The following is a 20,985-nucleotide window of genomic DNA, read 5'->3' on the forward strand; positions in this document are numbered from 1 at the left end:
CGCCAGACTTAGATCATCATCAGAGGAAGAATCGACTATTATCACTAAGCGCTTCAGAGTTTAGAAAACAGTGCTGCATCCCTCTCTCACTTAACCACAGAAATTTCACAATGGAAAGGGTCTTAAGGAAAAGATGCTCCACATGGCTAACTACTAGAGAAATGCAAATGAAAACTATAATGAGGTACCACCTCACGCCGGTCAGAACGGCCATCCTTAAAAAGTCTACAGGGACTTCCCTGGTGGCACAGTGGTTAAGAATCTGCCTGCCAATGCAGGGGACATGGGTTCGATCCCTGGTCTGGGAAGATCCCACATGCCGTGGAGCGACTAGGTCCGTGTGCCACAATTACTGAGCCCGCGTGCCACAACTACTGAAGCCCATGTGCCTAGAGCCCGTGCTCTGCAACAAGAGAAGCCACTGCAATGAGAGGCCCGTGAACCGCAACAAAGAGTAGCCCCCTCTCGCTGCAACTAGAGGAAGCCCGTGCGCAGCAACAGAGACCCAATGCAGCCATAAATAAATAAATAAATAAATTTTAACAAGTCTACAAATAACAAATGTTGGAGAGGGTGTGGAGAAAAGGGAACCCTCCTACACTGTTGATGGGATGTAGATTGGTGCAGCCACTATGGAGAACAGTATGGAGATTCCTTAAAAAACTAAAAATAGAACTATCATATGATCCTGTAATCTCACTCCTGGGCATATATCCAGAGAAAACCATAATTCAAAAAGATACATGCACCCCAGCGTTCATTGCAGCGCTATTTACAATAGCCAAGACATGGAAACAACCTAAATGTCCACTGACAGATGAATGGATGAAGAAGATGTGGTACATATATACAATGGAATACTACTCGGCCATAAAAAAGAATGAGATAATGCCATTTGCAGCAACATGGATGGACCTAGAGATTGTCATACTAAGTGAAGTAAGTCAGAAAGACAAATACCATATGATATCACTTATATGTGGAATCTAAAATATGACACAAACGAACTTATCTATGAAACAGAAACAGACTCACACAGAGACACAGAGAACAGACTCGTGGTTGCCAAGGGGGAGGGGGGTGGCGGAGAGATGGAGTGGGAGTTTGGGGTTAGCAGATGCCAACTATTATATAGAGAATGGATAAACCAGGTCCTACTGTATAGCACAGGGAAGTATATTCAATATCCTGTGATAAGCCATAATGGAAAAGAATATGAAAAAGAATGTATATATATGGATACCTGAATCACTGTGTTGTACAGCAGAAATTAACACAACATTGTAAATCAACTGTACTTCAATAAAATAAATTTCAAAAAATGAACAAATAAAAAAAAAAAGAAGAAAGGACCTTAAGGAGCATGTAGTATACTTGCTTGCTTTGATAGATGAGGAAACTGAGGCTCAGGGAAAGGAAGTGATTCACTCAAGGTTATCTAGAGAGTTAGTTGTAGACACAAGGCTGGAATCTATGTTCTTGATTTCCAAGGAAGCGATTTTCCAATATGCCATTTTGATGGGATGACTTGAAAGATCAGAAGTAATATAATGATAAAGCTTGAAATGATCCTGTGAGGTTATTAAGCTACTATTTTTTAGCCTCAAACCCAACCTTCTCAACTCTGTTCTGTAATGCTGGGGTTGAGACTCTACAAACTCCAATGATCCTTTATCTGTGGGCTTCTTGCTGGGTTCCACCTACTGGGGATGGTTCCACCATCTTGGGCTCAGTCAAGAGACAGAAACCATATAGTGATTTAAACAGGGGCAATGAATGGGGAGACGCAAGAGGGAAGAGATATGGGAACATATGTATAACTGATTCACTTTGTTATAAAGCAGAAACTAACACACCGTTGTAAAGCAATTATACTCCAATAAAGATGTAAAAAAAAAAAAACCAGGGGCAATGTTATATAAAGAATTATTAAACTATGATAAAAGAGTAACTATATGGTATAAGAAAAGTCTTGTATGGTTCCCTAGGGCTAAAGGAGATTGCCCAAGGAATGACAAACTTGGAGGGGGGGGGTCCCTTCCCCAGACTAGGGTTCAGATCTCTTTGTAGAAGGTAGTTGGCTGACCCCTGACTTAGCTCATTGGTATCCTGGAGTAGCACCTAATGAAGTCACCAACATTCTGAAGTCACCAATTCCTTCTCTCCACCTTAACTGTTGCCACTTTGGTCCAAGCCACCGTCATCTCACCTGATTATTGCAATAGTCTCCTAACTGGTCTTTCTTTTTGTTTCCATCTTGGCCCTGTATTAGGTCAGGTCCCCTAGAAGCACAGCCTATGATGGAGATCCTTACACGTGTGATTTACTGAGGAGATGCTCATAAGTGAAGGGAGTGAGGGTGCAGAACAGGGCAAGGGAGGGAAGCTAAGCAAGGAAGGACAGTAACTTCAGCCTGATCCCACGGAGAGTCCGGGAGCATGATCTATATCCCAGCGTTGGTCCCGACTTCGGGCAAGGGGGCTTGCATTTATATCTCTATGTCACTCCATCATTGCCTATGGGCTGCCCTAGGATGTGCAAGTGGGTTGTTACCTCCTGGGCAAGGAAGATCCCATTTGGCAGAGGGAAGGGGGCTCCTGTGAGCCTTTGTCAGCCTTGACTCAAAGCAGCTGGTCCATGAGGTCAGGAAAGGGGTCCAGGCAGGGCACCAACAGCATCACGCTTTCTTCTAATGGTCTACTAAGAGGTGGGTGGTCAAGGTGGTCCTCCTCTTCAGTTTCAGGGAAAAGGCAGAGATGGAATCTGTCGGTCTCCTGCTGGGGGCTTCAAGGTTTCCTGGGCTGCTGCAGCAGTGTGCCAAGAGGTGTGACCGAAAATGCAGGAAATTACCCTGGAGGTAGAATTAGACGTCCATTCCAATAGCATTCCATTGAAGCCCCGACCTTGCCCCTCTCCAGCTGTGGGAACGTGGGTGAGTTTGTTCCTCTCTCTGGATTCCTTTCCTGGTCTGGAAATGGGAGCCGGACACCTGCCTTAGGGACTGATTCTGGGATCATGCCCTGCGCACACCCCTACTTGTTCTTCATGCATTGGCACTGATTTTGAATGCCCCACTGGATGTTCGTGTAGGTTAAAAAGCTCCTTCACACGACATGATCCTGAACCAGATTCCATTTGACGTAGACACAAAAGTATGCTTTTCATTGTTTTGAAATATACCAAGTTTTTCAGGGATGAAGCCATGGTGTTAAGTAAAGGAAGACTGTAGTACTTTGTTTTGTTCAGGGCTCATGGAGGTTGGTCACCAGTTAGAAACTTGCATTGCTAATAGCAAAGCCTGTCTTGGCACCTGAATCGCCCCAAACAGCACAGCTGCCACCGCTCTGCGTTTGTAGTTTCTTTCACTGGGATTCTGCATCCAGGTCCAAGCATGTGATGGCTTTATTACGTCTTCTAGTCGAGTTGTGCCAGAGCATTTCCATGTTGAAATGTTTTATTTTAGTATGAATTCCTTTCCTTTTCCCTTTATATTATAGTTGGGATTTTACGCTGATGAAAAAAATATGCCTGTAGGTAGGTTATATTATCTCTGAATTTCATTCCAGTTGAGAAGAGGGGAAATGGTAGAATATTTGTTTTAAAAATCAGGCAGTGGCTCTGACTGAGTCGCGAACCACACGTCTGAATAGAATCAGCAATGTCTTCTCTCTCCCCAGGGAAAGTGCAGCCTCATTTAGAGACAGCTTCGAGCTATTAGTTAGTTTGTGCCGAATTTCATAATGAAGGGGTTCTCTCCCATCTAGCTCTCCTTTGCAAGGATCAACACCCCTTTCTAAACAAGTCTGCTGGAGACCAGTGCAATTTTTACCCCCACATCCCTGGGCCACGTAAACTGCCCTGGAATGGTACCTACTAACGGCAGTAGGGCTGTCTGGCTCCCCTTGGCCGGAGGTGCAGGCCTGAGCTTGGCCACATTTACACCCCTGCCTGGTGAGCAAGTGATTTCTTTCCTTCATAGGAGACAGAGCGACAATCAAGACACAAACAAACATCTTTGAAAAAGGCAAAAACGCTTAGTCATGCAAATCAGGGCGGAGGAGGGAGGGTAAAGGAAAGGCCCTCATTCTTATTCTGCAGCTTCGGCAGGGCCCTGGCCCATCCGCCGTTTCTATTAAAGCACTGGGCCCAGCACAGCCAACGCGCTGGCAAACTAACGCACAGTAATGAAGGTTTGTCCCAATCAGAGTAAACACCACCCGTTCCCAGGACACCGAGAAGCAGAAAATGAACCAGAGGTTAACTGGGTCATTGGCTGCGGCACAATGTGGGTCATTCTAGATGTAATTTAGTTCCCTTCAACGGGAGGCCCCAATACGGCCACCGGTTCTCACAGCGGGGACGGTGACTTAGCAGCAAGCCGAGGTCTCTTGGATACCAGGCCCGGAGCCGTTGCTGTGATTCATGGTGCCTCTGACATCACTGGGTGTTTTTGTGATGCAAAGTGACATGTTGTCTAAACACACAAGGGGCCCAGTGAGTCTGTGTGGTGCTGTATGGGCGTGCCTACCAGTGGGACATGCAGAGGCTGTCAGGTGGCTGGAATTTGTTTTAATCAGGTAGACACAGAAATGACTCTCACAAAGGAAAAAGTTTACTATACTCACAGATCCATAGAAACAGGAGGCATGACCTTCCATGCAGGGCCACGTGGGGAAGCACCAGGGTCAGGCAGGAGGCAGAGGGAGGAGGAGAAAACAGTGGCAAGAGTCTGTACTGTGGCTTCTGTGGAAGGAACAGGTGAGGCAGGGTACGTAGGCTTAGGATTGGCTGCTTGAATGGTTTCCGCAGGCTCTGGGGCATAGGGGTTGTTCCTAGCTGTCTGGTGCGTGGCCCTCCAGTGATTAGGGCAGGTGGATGGTGGCCTGGAGCGTGAAAGCCTGATAAAGGAGGTGGTTGGGGGTGTGGGCTGTGGATTGGTTGGTTTACAGGAGAAAAGCACACACACAGGTGAGTTGTTTATTATCTCTCAAAACTGGCTAACTCTGGGAGAGACAGTCCCTCCAGGGGCAGCAAGATTGCCCGTGTCACTGCCACTGGCACAGGGAAGCCGGTCACAGGCCGCCTCCTGAGTCAGGAGATTTGGAGGCAGGTGTTCGCAGTGACAGTCACACTTCCTGCTCCTCATTCTGAGGTGCCCCACCCAGACAGCAGAGGCCTGATGAGGAAGGACCCAGCCTGGGCTGAGGCGGGCGGCTTAGGCGGCCTGGGCTTCCCCCAGAGTCATCAGAGGCATGTCCTCTACGTCCCCCACTCCCTCCCCGTCCACACAGGGCGCCCTCCCTGCCCCACGTGGGAGTGTTCTCTGCCTGGAAAATATGCTTGAAGACACAGAGATGCTTCCAGAAGCGCATGCCCTGAGGTCGAAGCGCGGGTGGGGGGGGGCCTGTCCACCCTCCCCCACTCCTCCTGGACTCACTGCCCTTCCTTCTGTGCCACTTACATAGCAGGTTCATCCCCACCCAGGGCCTTTGTCCCGGCCGTTCGTCCTGCTGGGACGCTGTCGCTGGGCGAGCCCCTCCCGACCACCCTGCCCACAGCAGCCCCCTCCCCACTTGAGTGTGAGCTCCAAGGAGGCAGGGGCCTGCCTGTCCTAAGCCCCGTGTGCCCAGCACCTCCAGCTGCCCCTGGCACGGGGCTCTGCCCAGCAAGTGACTGGGGACGACTCAGTGGGTGAGCCTGGCCTCCGAAGTCCTGGGCTCGCATCCCGGCCTGGCGGTTTACTGACCGCTTGACTGTGGGACAGGGACGCCTCCTCTCTGGGTCAAGGTTTCCTCCTCTGTGAGATGGGGCTGGTGCCAGCGTACTCACCTCTCACAACAGTTGCGAGGCTCAGAGACAGAGAGACGTGCAGCAAAGTGCTTGGCCACTCAGAGAGCTATGGAAGTGAAGCCACTGAATCGCAGTTCCTGCTCACACCTGACAGGAGTCACGGCTTAGGAAGAGCCCAGGGCGGCTGCCCCCAGGAGCGCTCGGCACATGTAAGCGCATGCGCACATAGGCACACGCGGCGTAACTTCCGCTTGGGCCCCGTAAATAGCAAGAGCTAATGATTACTACCTGCCGAGCGTGTATTCACTCACTTAATCCTCGCAAGCACCTGTACGTAAGTGTTGCTATAATCATCGTCATTGCTGCTCTGCAGAGAAAGAGAGCGAGGCCCAGGGAGGCTGGATCACCTGCCTAACGTCAGGCAGGTGGAGAGGATTTGGATTTGAAGCCAGGCACCTGGCTCCAGAGCGGCACTGCCCCGGCTTCTATTCTCTGTGTCTTCTCTATATGTTCTTCTTCCTCCCCCAACGGGGCTGTGGGTGGAGTAGGCTGTACCCCTGCAAGAACTGGGTAGAGGCACACACTTCATCCCTGCGTTCACCCATGGAGGCTCCGTGTCTCTGGCCCACCGTAAAATCTGTGTGAAAGTAGGCTTTGTAAGCCACGTCATTCCTCCCAGGTAAATCCTTCGACTTTGCAGTGAATAAGGATGTATTTGAGAAAGATTTCACCGCCTATGAAACAGGGAGTGTGGAATGTTCCAGACTGATGTTCTGCGTGGGAGGGGAGACCAGTTGGACTCCACTGGGAAAGGCTAACCCCTCCACAGGGTAACATTTGCTGAATTTTCCCCTCACTCTGGCAGGGCCAAGCTTCCTGTAGCTCAACCAGTCAGAAGCTTCTGTTCTGAAGACTGCTGGCTACTCCCCAATATCCATTCCCCCTTCTTTAAGAGGAACAGAATGCGGCTTTGGGGACCGGGCATCGAGCCACTCAGGATGAAGCCTACATTTCCCAGCCTCCCTTGCAGCAGTCTGTGGTCATGTGACCAAGTCCTTTCCAGGGGGATGGACAGAGGAGGGCGATGTGCATTTTTCCAGGCTGAGCCCTTAGAGGTGAGGATCTTCTCCTTTTACCCACTTCCTGATGGCCAGATGCAAACATGGCGCTGCGTCATGGTGGACCACGTGGACGGGAGCAGACCCCAGGGGATGGTGAACCACCTGGACCTTGACCCTGTAGAGCTGCCATGCCAGCCCTGGGCTGCCTGCTCTCAGATGATTCCATGAGAGAGAAGGAAACTGCAGCTGACCAATATCTAATTCACAGAGCTGGATTCCTCACCATAGACGCTCACATCCCAGACTCCAAGAGAGGGGTGGCTCCGGCCTGTGTCCTTGTTAGGGCAGCCCCTCCCGCATTAGGCGTTAGCAAAAACCATACTTTGAGGTTTGTTGATGACGCCCCATCACCAGCTGCCTTTGTTCTTCAGGCTCTAGAAGAGAATTTAGGCACTGGAAGATAAAACTATACTCTCTCTAGAATTTATTTCTGAGCCACAAATGAAATCTCCACGTATGACCACATTGGAATTGCTGAAAATATTTCTGTTATCATCTTACACAAGCAAGTAAGAAAAAAATATTATAGCAGACTGACCCAGATAAGACTCCCCCCTCTTCCCTGTGCGCAGATGTGCACACCCCCACCCCCACCCCCAGTCTCACGCTTCCCACCCTGTCTCTTTCACCCCAGAATACAGTAGTGTGGGACAGGATTCTGTTCAGGGCTTTAAATCTGGTCTCTGTACCTGGTTCACCACCTGGACTGAGCCTCTTCCTCCCTCCTCCCTGGCATCCTCCTCTGCCGGCCCCGCCCCAGGGTTAAAGCCCTGCCTCCTGCCCCCCTCCCCGCCATTTGTCCTCTGAACCACCACGGTCCCTGCTCCAGGGGACTGTCCAGCCTGTGTGCAGCCTGTGGCCCGAGAGCCCTAGAAGAAGCCTGGGTGTTCCCTCCCTGCCCCTTCCCTGGCCATGCCCGTGGCCCCCAATCTGGGACAGGAACCCAAAAGGGACCTTCGTTCCAATCTGCAGGAGCCCGCACCTCACCCTCCAGGGGTCTGGGGTGGAGAGACTCCTGAGGGTCCAGGCAGCTCCCCCCTGGCCTGAGCGCAGTGCCCACGCCCCCAAGGGCGGCTCTCAGGCCTCCCCGGGGCAGGTTTGTAAGGTTCGCTGCCCACTTCGATGAGGACATGATTCGTGGGGGACACGACAGGCAGACCTGCTGCAAACCACCCAGCGGCCGCGCGTGGGAAGCCGGGCTGCACGGTGGGGGGAGGGGTGACCCCGAGGGCGGACGCGGCTCCACGCACAGGAGGGTGGGCTCTGCGAAGGCAGCGGGCTCGGCTCCTGTCTGCGGCCCGCTCTCCTGGCCAACCGACCGGGGCCCATCGGCTAATGACCGCCCGGGGCACGGGGCCCCCGAAGCAGCGGGTGGCTGCCCTCGAGTTCTGCATACGGGATGGAGGGTTGCCTGTCATTTTCAGGGCCGATGGGCTCGGGGGTCGGCGCCAGCCCGGGGGTCACAGTTCTCGGAGCCCAGATGATGCCCGGAAGCTGCGAGCAGTGCAGCTCCAGGATTTCTCTAGGGCTGGGGCTGGGGGCGGGCAGTCCCACTGGAGGGGGGCCCGGGGGTCCTGCAGAGGCTGCCCCCATAGCAAGCCCCCTGTTTGACAAGGATTCCAGGCTCATCTGGGTGGCCGAGAAGGGGAGTAGAGATCATGACTGTGCCTAAAACGCCCTCCCACACCTTGGTCCCTCCCTGGCGTAGGGAGTGGCCGGGGGGAGGCCTTGGAAGTCCCTGTAGCCTGGGTGTCTGGGGTCCATTCACCATGAGGCGGCCTCCAAGATGGCAAAGCCCCCAAAGGAAGATCCACTCCCACCCATTTTGCCCACCACACAGGACTCAGTGCAATGCACACAGCAGTCACTCGATAAATGCTTGTGCAGGACAGGACAGTGTTTCCCTGCGGCCCCGTTTATCCCGTCAGACACCATCTGCCCACAGCTGTCGGTGGAGAAACTGGCATCTCCACGCTGTTCTTGGTCTTTCCTCAAATCCTCCCTCCGTGCCCCACCCCCACCACTGTCGGCTACATGTTACTGTTAAGTCCCCCAGGTTTATAAAATGCACACAACACAGGGTGTCTCTGTGCTCTGACCACAGGGGGAAATCCAGAAAGTGCATCGATGGGGCCGGGATCATCTGGGCGTGGGGCCCCCTCTCACCTCCACTGCGAGCCTGGAGAGGTTGAGGCCGTGCTGTCGCTCACTTCCCCATCTCCAGGGCCACTGCAGCCCAGCAGCAGCTCAATAAATACCTGTGGAAGGAGTGGGAGGACACAGGAGGGGTTTAGAGAAGTGAGGGAGATCATGTCAGGGGCACCATGTAAAGGCGCCCATGTTTGACCACTCTGACCTTCAAAGTCCATCTGCTGTAAGTAAAGCCTGGAGCACAGAACTTGGCCCTCGGAGGCCCCAGACACATGAACACCCCTGCTTCTCACTCTCACCTGGGCTGTGAAGTGACCAGGGCCTCAGATTGGCTTGGACATAAACACGCTGCGTCCTGAGAGCTGTTAGGATCCTACCATCTTTCTCCCAACAGGTGGTAAGAACCCCCCGTGAGCTGTGAGCAGAAGCGCCTTTGGTGGAAACGTCCTCATGGCTGCACCCTCCTTGTGTCGTCTGTGGTCAGGACGATGGCGCCAGTCCTACGGAGCGAGGGCAGGGGGGCAGGAGATGGAGAACAGGAGGAGGAGCGCTGTTTCCATCACGAGGCGGGTCTGTGAGCCCAGCTTGTCTGATCTGCGTCAGTCCCAGGGCTTTCGCTGGAATACTGGGAAAGAGGCCTTTCTTTTTACTGTCCTTGCTGGACCAGTGGGATGGGACTCCGTTGCGCTGGGGCATCTTTGCCCTGTAACGAGAAACATGTGACCAAGAATGGAGCCGACCCAGGAGGAAGGGGCCTGAAGGATGGGAGAGCCACTTCCCGATGACGTCATTTCGCCCCAGGATCCGGCCGCGCCTGCAGCCAGGTAGCGCTGGACCGCGCCGTGCCTGCAGTGAGCGGATTTTTATTTCAGCTCATGTCAGTTTGCACGGTGTTCTGTCCCTTGTGATCCAGAGTCTTGGCTGACACACCTCAGCCCCCCTTTTAGTCTCAGAGATTTCTAGAGCTTTGGGGGTCTTTTGTGGGGAAGCCCAGACTGGCAGAAGGCGGTCCTATGTGTCCTGTATTCTCGGGAAACCTCTGAGCTGAGTCCAGACTGAGATGGCCTTGGAGGCTCTCATCAGCTTGGGGCCTGGGGCACCTGAACTGGCCCTGAACCAAAGGCGAATGAGGGGCCCGCCTGGCAGGAGGCTGGCGACCCCCAGGCTGAGGATGGGGGATGAGAGCTGGGAGCTTAGATGGGCCAGGCAGGCAGACAGAAGGACAAGATCTAGAGAACACGGCCAGGAATGACCCCGAGGATGGAGTCCTGTGCCATCCTCCACGGTAGCCACTGGCCACTTGTAGCTATTTAAGTTCATATGAATAAAACGAAATAAATTTTAAAATTCAGCTCCTAAGTTCATATGAATAAAACGAAATAAATTTTAAAATTCAGCTCCTAAGTCACACGGGCCACATTTCAAGTGCCCTTAGTCACATGTGATTAATGGTCACCATATTGGACAGCACAGATATGCAGCATTTTCATCATCACAGAAAGTTCTCATGGACAGCGCTGGCTAGACAGAGTAGGTTTTGAGTCCAGCAAGTTATCAGGTTGGAAGGAGTCGCCAGGCAAGAAGGAAATGAGAAATAAACACCAGAGCTTTGACCAAAGGTCTGCTCTCACTCACTCATGTGTTCACTCCTTCTGTCAGTCGTCTGAGTAATCCCACATTCACTGAGCTCCTCCTGGGTACCGACTGCTGCCGTGGGCTCCAGGGAAATAAGAGAGAAGGAGGCAGAGGCAGCCCGACCCCAGAGAGCTAGTGTTATAGTCTGGGAGGCGGACAATAGAGAAGGAGGTAAATACATCAATACCCAAGACAATTGCAGAAAATAACAAATGCCACAAGCAAAGAGAGCAGGTAATATAACAGTCGCGGGGTCTGCAGGGGGAGGGCCAGGCCTTAGTTCAGGGAAACATGTCATCTTGGGCGACCATAAATTATAGGGCCTGGAATAAGGTGAGGCCACCCAAAGGGGAGGAGTGTGATGCTCTAGGGACCCCTTGCTCCCAGGCTGGGAGAGGCCTGGTGCCCTGAAGCACCGAGTTCTAGAATTAGAACGTGGACCCCGCCCCAAGGCCTGAAGTGGACAGGGGCCCCCAGAAAGCAGAGAAGCAGCGACTGCAGAAGTGGCCACGGGCCGTCAGCAGAGGTTATTCCGTGGACAGAAACAGAGGGCCTGTTAGGAGTAAGCCCACCCAGCCTCGGCCGGGACCTGACACTCGCAGTTTGTGAGGGTCGATCCTTGAGGCAAGTCCCAGGGGTGTTTGCATCTCTCCTGTTAGCGCCTCTGCAGGGGACCATGTCTGGGCTCTCAGCTCATTTTGCCCCTTAAATGAGGCAGCGGCTTCCATTTAACAAAAAGACAACCAAGACCCCTGCTCCTTGGAGCTCTGCAGACAGAGCTGCCCCGTCATCGCTGCCTTTTTTTTTTTTTTTTGTGGTATGCGGGCCTCTCACTGTTGTGGCCTCTCCCATTGTGGAGCACAGGCTCTGGACGCGCAGGCTCAGCGGCCATGGCTCACGGGCCCAGCAGCTCCGCGGCATGTGGGATCTTCCCGGACCGGGGCACGAACTCGTGTCCCCTGCATCGGCAGGCGGACTCTCAACCACTGCGCCACCAGGGAAACCCATCGCTGCCTTTTTAATCCCCAGAAATAGAGCCTTTGGTGGTGGTGCAGGGGGAGCTGAGAGACCCGGGGAAGGGATGGGGCAGAGCCCTGGATGCTGGGGTGCAGGGAAGGGCGCCACGGAGCAGCTGCGACCACAGCCTCTGACCTCCCGGCACAGGGGTCCGAGGTAGGCTTGCTTGCTTACAAACCTCAAAAGTCAAGGTGCCCACAATTCCCTCTTCAAGTAAGAACACTCCATTTCTGCACACAGAGGGCACGATGATATTATTCAGGTTCTAAAACAGACCCAAGTGTGTTCTCCTGGCAAGAAGTGGGCAGAGCCAACCCCAGTTACGGTTCCCTGACAGCTCCCTGAATTCAGCCAAAGAAGATGACTCCACGTGGCAGAGGGCAAGCCTCGCAGAGGAAAAGACTGAGCAGGTGTAAATGTCCTCCTGGTTTCTGGGCAGATTGGAGGTTTCCCGAGCGGCCAGGGAAGTCCCTGCCCCTAACGGAATCTTTTCCTGCAGGATTCTCTCGGTGACAAGGGACAGAGACCTGACTCGGGTGGCTCAGGCCGAGGGCATCAACAGGCTGGTGCACGGTGCTAGGTCTTCAGGCAGAACCGGGTCTGCGTGTCACACGCCGCCCCCTGGACTCGGCTGAGTGGCCCCAACCCCCACCACGGTGCCGGCTCCCGCCAGGCTCCGCTGGGGCCCAGGGGCTGCAGGCGCCCCGTGCGGCTCCAACACAGCTCCTGCCCTGCACTCGCTCAGGTTCAAGTCCAGGGACAAGAGCAGGTGCCACGAGAGCCCCAAGTCACTGAGTGGCCAGCTTAGGTCCCATCACTGAGTCCCCCCCTGGCCAGGCCTGGGGTCCTGCATCAGCCCACCCCAAACACGCAGACTGAGGTGAGAAGGCGAATTCTCAAATGATGATCAGGTTCTGTTCATTCAAGAAGGGGAAGTGGACGCTGGAGGATGCACGGGGGACGTTCTCTCCACGAAGGGAACGTGCAGGTATCACACTTCCAGAGAGTCTGTAAGGATTCAGATGGCGGGCACAGAAGAAGTTTCCCTAATTCTGGGTTTATTTTTGAAAGCTTCGGCTGACCTGGCCCGTGAAGGGGGTCGCTGGGTGTCCCGTGATGCTGCATTCAGTCTCCATCCTAGGCCAAATGAGTTTGGGGACCCCCACTGCTGTGAACCCAGTTCACAGGTGAGCGGACCTCAGGGCCGCCGTTCTCAAGGGCCAGCTGTGACCGCTTCCAGCCGGGACTGCGCTCGGCTCGAATCCACCAGTTCCAGTGGCTTAACCCAGGGTGACTGGCCTGCTTCCGGGTCAGTGAGGCCGGGGGCGGCGGTCCAGGCCTGGTGCAGGGCTGCACGATACGCCAAGCGCGTCTCCTTCCGCCGTTCTGCCTCTGTCCTCGGCTTGCGCCTTTCCTGCAGGGTCCCCGTGGCTGCGGATGCCGCTGCTCCTCGGCGTCGTGTCTGCCCCCCGCCAGGAGGGAAGCAGGAGCGGCGAGAGGAGGAAGAGGCTGAATCGGGGCAGCCGCGCTTTCCCAGGATCGCCAGCGGCCGCCTGCCTCCACCTCGGGGCGAGAACGGGGTCACACGGGCACAGCGGCTGGGGGGCTGGCCATGGCTGGAGCGCGTGGCCATCAGGGTCCTGTTAGTGAGAAAGAAGGGCCCTGGGTGGACACCTGGCGTCGGCACAGTCCAGTTAACTGGCGAAAAAGGCTTGCACTTGCGTGCAGCTGTTTTCAATCAAAGGTACATCACTTGCATCTTCGCAAACACACATTCCTGCTCTAGAGAAATGAAGGCGCCCAAACCACGTGATTCTGCCTGCAGACGTTCCACCTGGACTCTGAGTCACCCAGTTCACCATCATGTGGTTCAAATTCAACAGAAATTTCCCAGATCTCCGCCCTCCGTGGGGTGCGTTTCTCTGCCCGGCGCAGGTCACCCCAACTCCCGGTCACCCCGGCAGGCGGAGCCTCGCTGTCCCCCCTCTGCAGACAGGCCGCCGAGGCATGAACAACGTCCCCCCGGCCAGAGCCTGGGATTGTCCTCCAGCAGCGCCGGCCTGGATGCCGTCCCGGAGATAAATCACGTCTCTTTAAAAAGCTGCAGCGGCCCATTATTTCTGCTTGCAAATACCCCTGGATCTTCGCTTGAGAGCTGGGTGACAGGACCCGGCTGTCGTGCTCAGCTCTGCATAAAATCGCCGTCAGCCAGTGGACTTCTGTGATGAGCAAGCTGCTAGCTTCAGATGGAGGGTAAATAAAACCCCTTCCCGGCGGGCGGGGCTTGGTCGAAGGTTCCAGAGTCCTGTCTGCGGAAGGAGCGGGAACGTGTACAGTCACGGCTCAGGCCCGGGGGAAATGCCCTGTCCCCACGAGTTCACGTGGGGAGGAGCCGAAATGACAGAACGGAGATCCCTGTTGTGCGTTTTGCAGTGTCGTGCAGTTCTTCCCCAAGTAAACAGCAATCACATAATAAACTGAGTACAATCAATTATTATGGATATTTCAACCAGAATATGATGAACCGCCACGTACCCATCACCCAGATTCCACAATTACCGGGACCCGCCCCATCCCCTCCAGCTCTCCCCTTTCCCGCAACGTATTGAAAGCAAATCCCGGATGTCATGTGGATGTTTTCTAAGGCGGCTGCAACTGCCTCATCACCTCTGAAGTCTCATCGCTTTTCCAGAATCAGGATTTAAACAAGGGCTGCCCGGCATGTGGTGAAGTCTGTAAAGTCTCTTGGTCGACGTGACCCGCTTTCTTCTGTTGACTTTTCATGCCCCTCCCTTGCTGATTCCAGGATCAGTGGTCCCGTGGGTGCCCCCCTTTCTGGATTTGTCTGTCTGCTGCCTCACGTGTCACATCCGAATTCCCTCCACCCGGAAGGAGAAGTGGCTTACACTGGGCGCCCTTGGGGGGGGGGTCAGGTTTCAACTATACCCAGCCTGGGGTGTGGGAGCAACGGAGCCATTGCTTGAGAAAGTGAATGTGTGTGATTTAAGAACATTTCATGGATTATTGTTGAACTAGCAAAGCGGGTGTTTGCTCCCAAGCATTACCACCTCATTTGACATCAGCTCTGTTCCGGGTTGAGTCGCATGAATTAGCTGCCTGCCTTTCCCAGCTGAGACGTGGATTGGAACTCAAGTCCCAAAGCCACGGCCCTGTTTTCAAGAGTGCCTGTGAGGAATTGCGAACAGCTGTGACGGAATGAAGGCCTCGTGAAAGGGGCTGTGTTAGACAAGCACATGTACTTAGCCAACCCAAGGGTCTGTTATTCTGGCCTCAATTACCTTCTGGGTCGTGGGCTTCAGTCTGGGAAGGTCAATGTTCACTTGCTATAGTTACCGAAAGACACAGACGCTGTGGGCTGGGCTCCACCACGGCAGCACCTTATAAAATCCTGGATCATGATCCCTTTATTCCACAGATGAAGATACTGAGGCTCAGAGAAGATAAATTTGCTCAAGATCACGCATCTTAGAGATCTGGGGATCAGCCTATCGCCTCACCATGGGTTCCGCCTAGCAACCAGTCAACGGCTGTTCAGTAATGAAATCAGCCGTGATGTGTCACGCTGTGTAAACTCCTCCAGCCACTCCCCACAGTTGCTCCCAGTTCTTGGCCTCTTCTCTGTTCCTTGCACTTGTCTAGCCCAGTCCTGCCCCCAGGCCGTTCTGCACATGCTGTACCCTTGGTCTGGAATGCACTCCTGCCGGCCTCTGCCTGCTGGAACCTTCTGTGTTCATCTCAGTTCAGATATCACCTCTTCAGAGCGGCCATCCCCGACCTCCCTGTGTAGCTCGGCCTCTATTCCCTTCTTTCCCAACTCCCAGCTTATTTCCTGTCGAGCAGTTTCACCTTCTTTATCAATCTTGTTTATTACTTCCTTGTAAATGTGTCTCCTTTACTAGAAAGTTTCCCTCTGAGGGCAAGGACCAGGTCTGCGCAGTTCAAACCTCTACCCCCAGCGCTAAGAGAAAGTGATCAATAAATATTTACTCAGAAAATAGTGGATAAGTAAATGAAACAGGTTCGAATAAATGAATAAAATTCACAGTAAATGTAAATGATCTTGCTCAAGAAGTCATTAAGGAAAAAAAGAAAAAGAAAAAAGGACAGAAAAGAAAAGAGAGAGTCTGCTCGCAGGAAGCTGGGCTGTATGTTTACTTCATTCTATTTGAAGAAGCAGAAATGGGACGTGAGGATTTTAACGGGAAAGTGGCATCTCATAGCTGGTCTCTCTTTCTGATCTGGTTGCTGGAGCAGTGAGCCACGTTATAAGGGACGGGACCCCGCCTGCCCTGCTGGGAGCACGACCATCACTTTCTGGCCCTCGTGGGGCATCTGGACCCTTGGTCGTTTGTTCTCTTCTTTATTGTTAAATTCCAAAGGGCCTTGGAGAAACGCTATCTTATTTTTCTGCTCTTCATCTCAGGATCTTCCTCCTCCCCTGCCCACCCCGAGGGCACGTGCTCAGGACTCATGAAGTCACGGAGACACTGACCAGGGCTCTCATCCCTCGGAAGGAGTCGCAGGGGAGCTGGGGCCTGGGAGGCATTTTCTTTTCCTCCCGCCCCTGCGTTTGGAGGCAGATAAGGTGGCCTTTTCTTCCTGCTTCACTTCAGGTGTCCCTTCTGTGAAGCCAGGTTCACCCGCTGCTTTGTGTCAGTGACCTCCAGTCGTTTTCATGATGCTTTTATCCCAGAATCACCTCAGCACCCGAGAGAAAGGGGAACTGGTTATAAAAAGGATACACTACTCTTAATTACTCTTAAACTCCAGAGTGACTCGCCCGAGGGCAGGGAGCCAGGCTGCGAGGTGTTTGTGAAAGCAGGGGCCGTAAATCCTGCTGGCCCTGCTGTGGCTAAGCTGCCCCTGGTGGCGTTTAATCAGTGGCCTCTGTGGGACCTCTCAGGGATGCTGCCTCCTATGAAATGAGAATCCACCTGCAGCTGCCTCTGGAGGGAATGTTCCAGAAGGTGGTGGCCCCAGGTTCTCCCTCTGCTGAGTCAGGGAAGAGGTTAAGGGAGGTGCTTTGGCTTGTGGGGCATCCTTGGGATTCTTCAGACTCCGCATACGCAGCAACACCACAGAACATTCTGTAGACCAGACCCCCTCCAGGTGGGCAGAAGGGGGGCGCTGACAAGACCCCCAGCTCCCTCCCTGTTCTCTCATGGTGCTGCTCTGCCGTCACCTCCCTGCAGACCAGCAGGCTGTTCTCATTTCCCCCTTTGTGTCTGTTCAGGTCAATCTTCAGAGGAAACCCAGGGTCCAAGTCCACCTCATCCCGACTCGAGCCCCCGCTTAGCCAGTGAGAAGCGCCCTCCCCCCTCCCCTCCCCTGAACCTCCTGGTCCCCGTCTCCATTTGCCCCTCCCCCCCACCCCTGCCCCGCTCCCCACTATTTTTCTCCCCACCCCAAGTCCACCCCTGCGCACACTCGGTAACTTACTCATTTACTCGTCTGAGTTCTAGAAGGCAAACTCCTGCCCTCAGAGCTTTTGTCTGCAGGTTTTTATCTCATGTAAATGGGCAGCAACTCCCGGAGGGGAGCAGCCCCATTTCCCCCATTTTTTTTTTTTTTTACATCTTTATTGGAGTATAATTGCTTTACAATGGTGTGTTAGTTTCCGCTTTACAACAAAGTGAATCAGTTATACATATACACATATCCCCTAATCTCTTCCCTCTTGCATCTCCCTCCCTCCCACCCTCCCTATCCCACCCCTCCAGGCGGTCACAAAGCACCGAGCTGATCTCCCTGTGCTATGCGGCTGCTTCCCACTAGCTATCTAGTTTACGTGTGGTAGTGTATATATGTCCATGCCACTCTCTCACTTTGTCCCAGCTTACCCTTCCCCCTCCCCACGTCCTCAAGTCCATTCTCTAGTAGGTCTGTGTCTTTATTCCCGTCTTGCCCCTAGGTTCTTCATGACCATTTTTTTTCTTAGATTCCATGTATATGTGTTAGCATACGGTATTTGTCTTTCTCTTTCTGACTTACTTCACTCTGTATGACAGACTCTAGGTCCATCCACCTCACTACAAATAACTCAATTTCGTTTCTTTTTATGACTGAGTAATATTCCATTGTATATATGTGCCACATCTTCTTTATCCATTCATCCGATGATGGACACTTAGGTTAGTTCCATGTCCTGGCTATTGTAAATAGAGCTTCAATGAACATTTTGGTACATGACTCTTTTTGAATTATGGTTTTCTCAGGGTATATGCCCAGTAGTGGGATTGCTGGGTCATATGGTAGTTCTATTTGTAGTTTTTTAAGGAACCTCTATACTGTTCTCCATAGTGGCTGTACCAATTCACATTCCCACCAGCAGTGCAAGAGTGCTCCCTTTTCTCCACACCCTCTCCAGCATTTATTTTTTCTAGATTTTTTGATGATGGCCATTCTGACTGGTGTGAGATGATATCTCATTGTAGTTTTGATTTGCATTTCTCTAATGATTAATGATGTTGAGCATCCTTTCATGTGTTTGTTGGCAGTCTGTATATCTTCTTTGGAGAAATGTCTGTTTAGGCCTTCTGCCCATTTTTGGATTGGGTTGTTTATTTTTTTGTTATTGAGCTGCATGAACTGCTTGTAATTTTGGAGATTAATCCTTTGTCAGTTGCTTCATTTGCAAATATTTTCTCCCATTCTGAGGGTTGTCTTTTGGTCTTGTTTATGGTTTCCTTTGCTGTGCAAAAGCTTTTAAGTTTCATTAGGTCCCATTTGTTCATTTTTGTTTTTATTTCCATTTCTCTAGGAGGTGGGTCAAAAAGGATCTTGCTGTGATTTATGTCATAGAGCGTTCTGCCTATGATTTCCTCTAAGAGTTTGATAGTGTCTGGCCTTACATTTAGGTCTTTAATCCATTTTGAGCTTATTTTTGTGTATGGTGTTAGGGAGTGTTCTAATTTCATTCTTTTACATGTACCTGTCCAGTTTTCCCAGCACCACTTATTGAAGAGGCTGTCCTTTCTCCACTGTACATTCCTGCCTCCTACAAACAGGGTTCGGAGTAGAAGGCGGCCTGCGTGGAAGAAAGGGCAGGCCCGGGGCGTGGCCGGGCTCTGCACGTCCTTGTCCTTGCTGACCGGGGATGGGAAGGGTGAGGGGACACTCATGGCCTGCAGTGCCGCTGGTCCCAAGAGGGGCCCTGCCCTGAGCACGTGAGGACACCAGGTTTCCCTGCAATCGGGTCGCTCATTAATGCAAAAGTCTATCGTCCCCAGGAGCCAGGACATCAGTGAGGGGAAAGGGCTCTGAACTCCCAACGTGAAAGGTGACTGTAACCGCAACGCTGTCACGGGCCTTGAAAGCACGAGCCTCCAGCGATCCGCGCTTTTGTCCACTCGATTCTGAGCAGCCGAGGGGCAGCCTCGCCCTGAGGAGGTGAGGGGGCAGCTGTGCCCTACGGTGTGGCCCTGCCACGCCTGCCACGTCCTGTGCCCTCGCAGCTCTGCACCCACCTGGAGGGCCTTGTTTCTGTGGCCCTGATGGCCCTGGAGATGCAGCAGAGGACGGTTTGCTCCCTTCACTGATAACATGAGGAAAGAAGACTCCAGTCCCCGGACTCTAGAGGGACAGATGGACGCTTTAGCTTTTTCTTTCTTTTTTCCCTTTTTCTCTCTCCCTGTTTTCTTTTGTGGGTTTTTTTTGGGGGGGCGGGTTCTCCCAAAGGAAAGGTCTATGTGGAAGGCTGCTCACTGGGTCCTATTTTCTAATAGCAAAATGCCCAGAACAATCAGGATGGGAAATGGGGGTGAGGCGCGTGCAGCTACTCAGTGGGCTTTATGTAAACTGTGAAGTGAACTAATATGAAAACTGTAAAACTCAAGCACGAGAAATAAGTATAACGCGGTACGAACCTCCGTCAGTCTGCAGGCGGCACTGGCCTCCTCACCGGGTGCCTGGCCGCCTGGTCGCTGCCTCATCTCTTAGCTTCTCACGCCCACGTACACATGAGCCACCTGGGAATCCTGTGAGAATTGGATTCGGACTTAGGGGGTCTTGGACGGGACTTGAAAGTCTGCATTTTTAGCTTCCAGGTGATGAAGATGCTGCTGGTCTGCAGGCCACACTTGGAGAAGCAAGGGCTGAATTCATTTTGACTTTGAACCTTCATAACAATCCTCAAACTGCCAGAAACTGGTTCGGAGAAGGTAAGTGACCTCTCAGGTGAGTGATATTGTCAGGTAAGTGATGTCCTTGCGTAGGTGTCCTCCCCAGGGTCACACAGCAGGTGCGTGATGGAGCCAGGATTTGAATGGGGATTGCCCTGCTTCCAAAGCTGCCGGTTTTAATGACACCCTCCTGTAACTGTAACGACATGGGTGATCTTTCTATCATTTTTCCTTAAAGTCAGTTTTGCATCATTGTATTCTTAATTAAAAATTGGTTATAAGATGACTTCCCCTCCCCCAAGGACTCGACTATGAAAATTGCTTTCCGTCTTGCACTGCTCTGGCTGGATTCAGAGGTGAGGGAACATCCAGGTCGCTTTGGAAGGAGGGTAAAGGCTGAACATCTCTCACATAAGTTCTTACTGTCAATAGCTCAGCAGAAACCGAAAGGCATTTACAACGGCCTAAAGTTGCAGTCGTTTTTACCATAAAAATTCAACACAGAATCTGTCCTGGAAGAGCCGCACAGACCTGAAGGGGCTGCTGTTACCTTGATGAGCGATTTCAACCAGGAGAAGCCCTGGGAGAGAGAACTGTCACCCGGATGAGACATGGACCTTGGCAAAGCTGCAGCCTCTCGCCTGGTTCCTGGCTTCTTTGCCCCCAAGTGCTGCACAGTGACCACGCCCCACAGAATCCAATTTGGGGTCTGCCTCTCACGGTCCCCAAGAGGGTAAACGTCAGTCCACGTGTCCCTGCCTTAGGAGAAATTAGGAGACAGGCGATCACCAAAACAAACAGATAACAGCAACGGAAAGGAAACCCCAATCAGCGTCTGAAAGGGAGTGAGGAGAGAATAAAATGTATGTTCATAATCTATTCTCCATTTGTGTCTCCTTTAAAAATTTTTTTTGTGTACATGGGAACAAGTGCTTAGCCAAGCCCTGCAGATCTACACCCAAGCAACACAGTAGCAAATAAAAAAAGATTAACTAATCTGATTTAGCAAAGAAAAAATACCAGGTAGACAAATACTGGAGTCACCCTCCGATTTACAATCGGGACTGTCAGGTCTGTGGGGCAGAGGAGGGTCTCTTGCTAAATGGGCTATAGGGCTGTGGACATTTGTC

Source organism: Grampus griseus, assembly GCF_964374135.1.
Source record: "Grampus griseus genome assembly, chromosome: 14".
In the NCBI taxonomy this organism is placed as follows: Eukaryota; Metazoa; Chordata; class Mammalia; order Artiodactyla; family Delphinidae; genus Grampus; species Grampus griseus.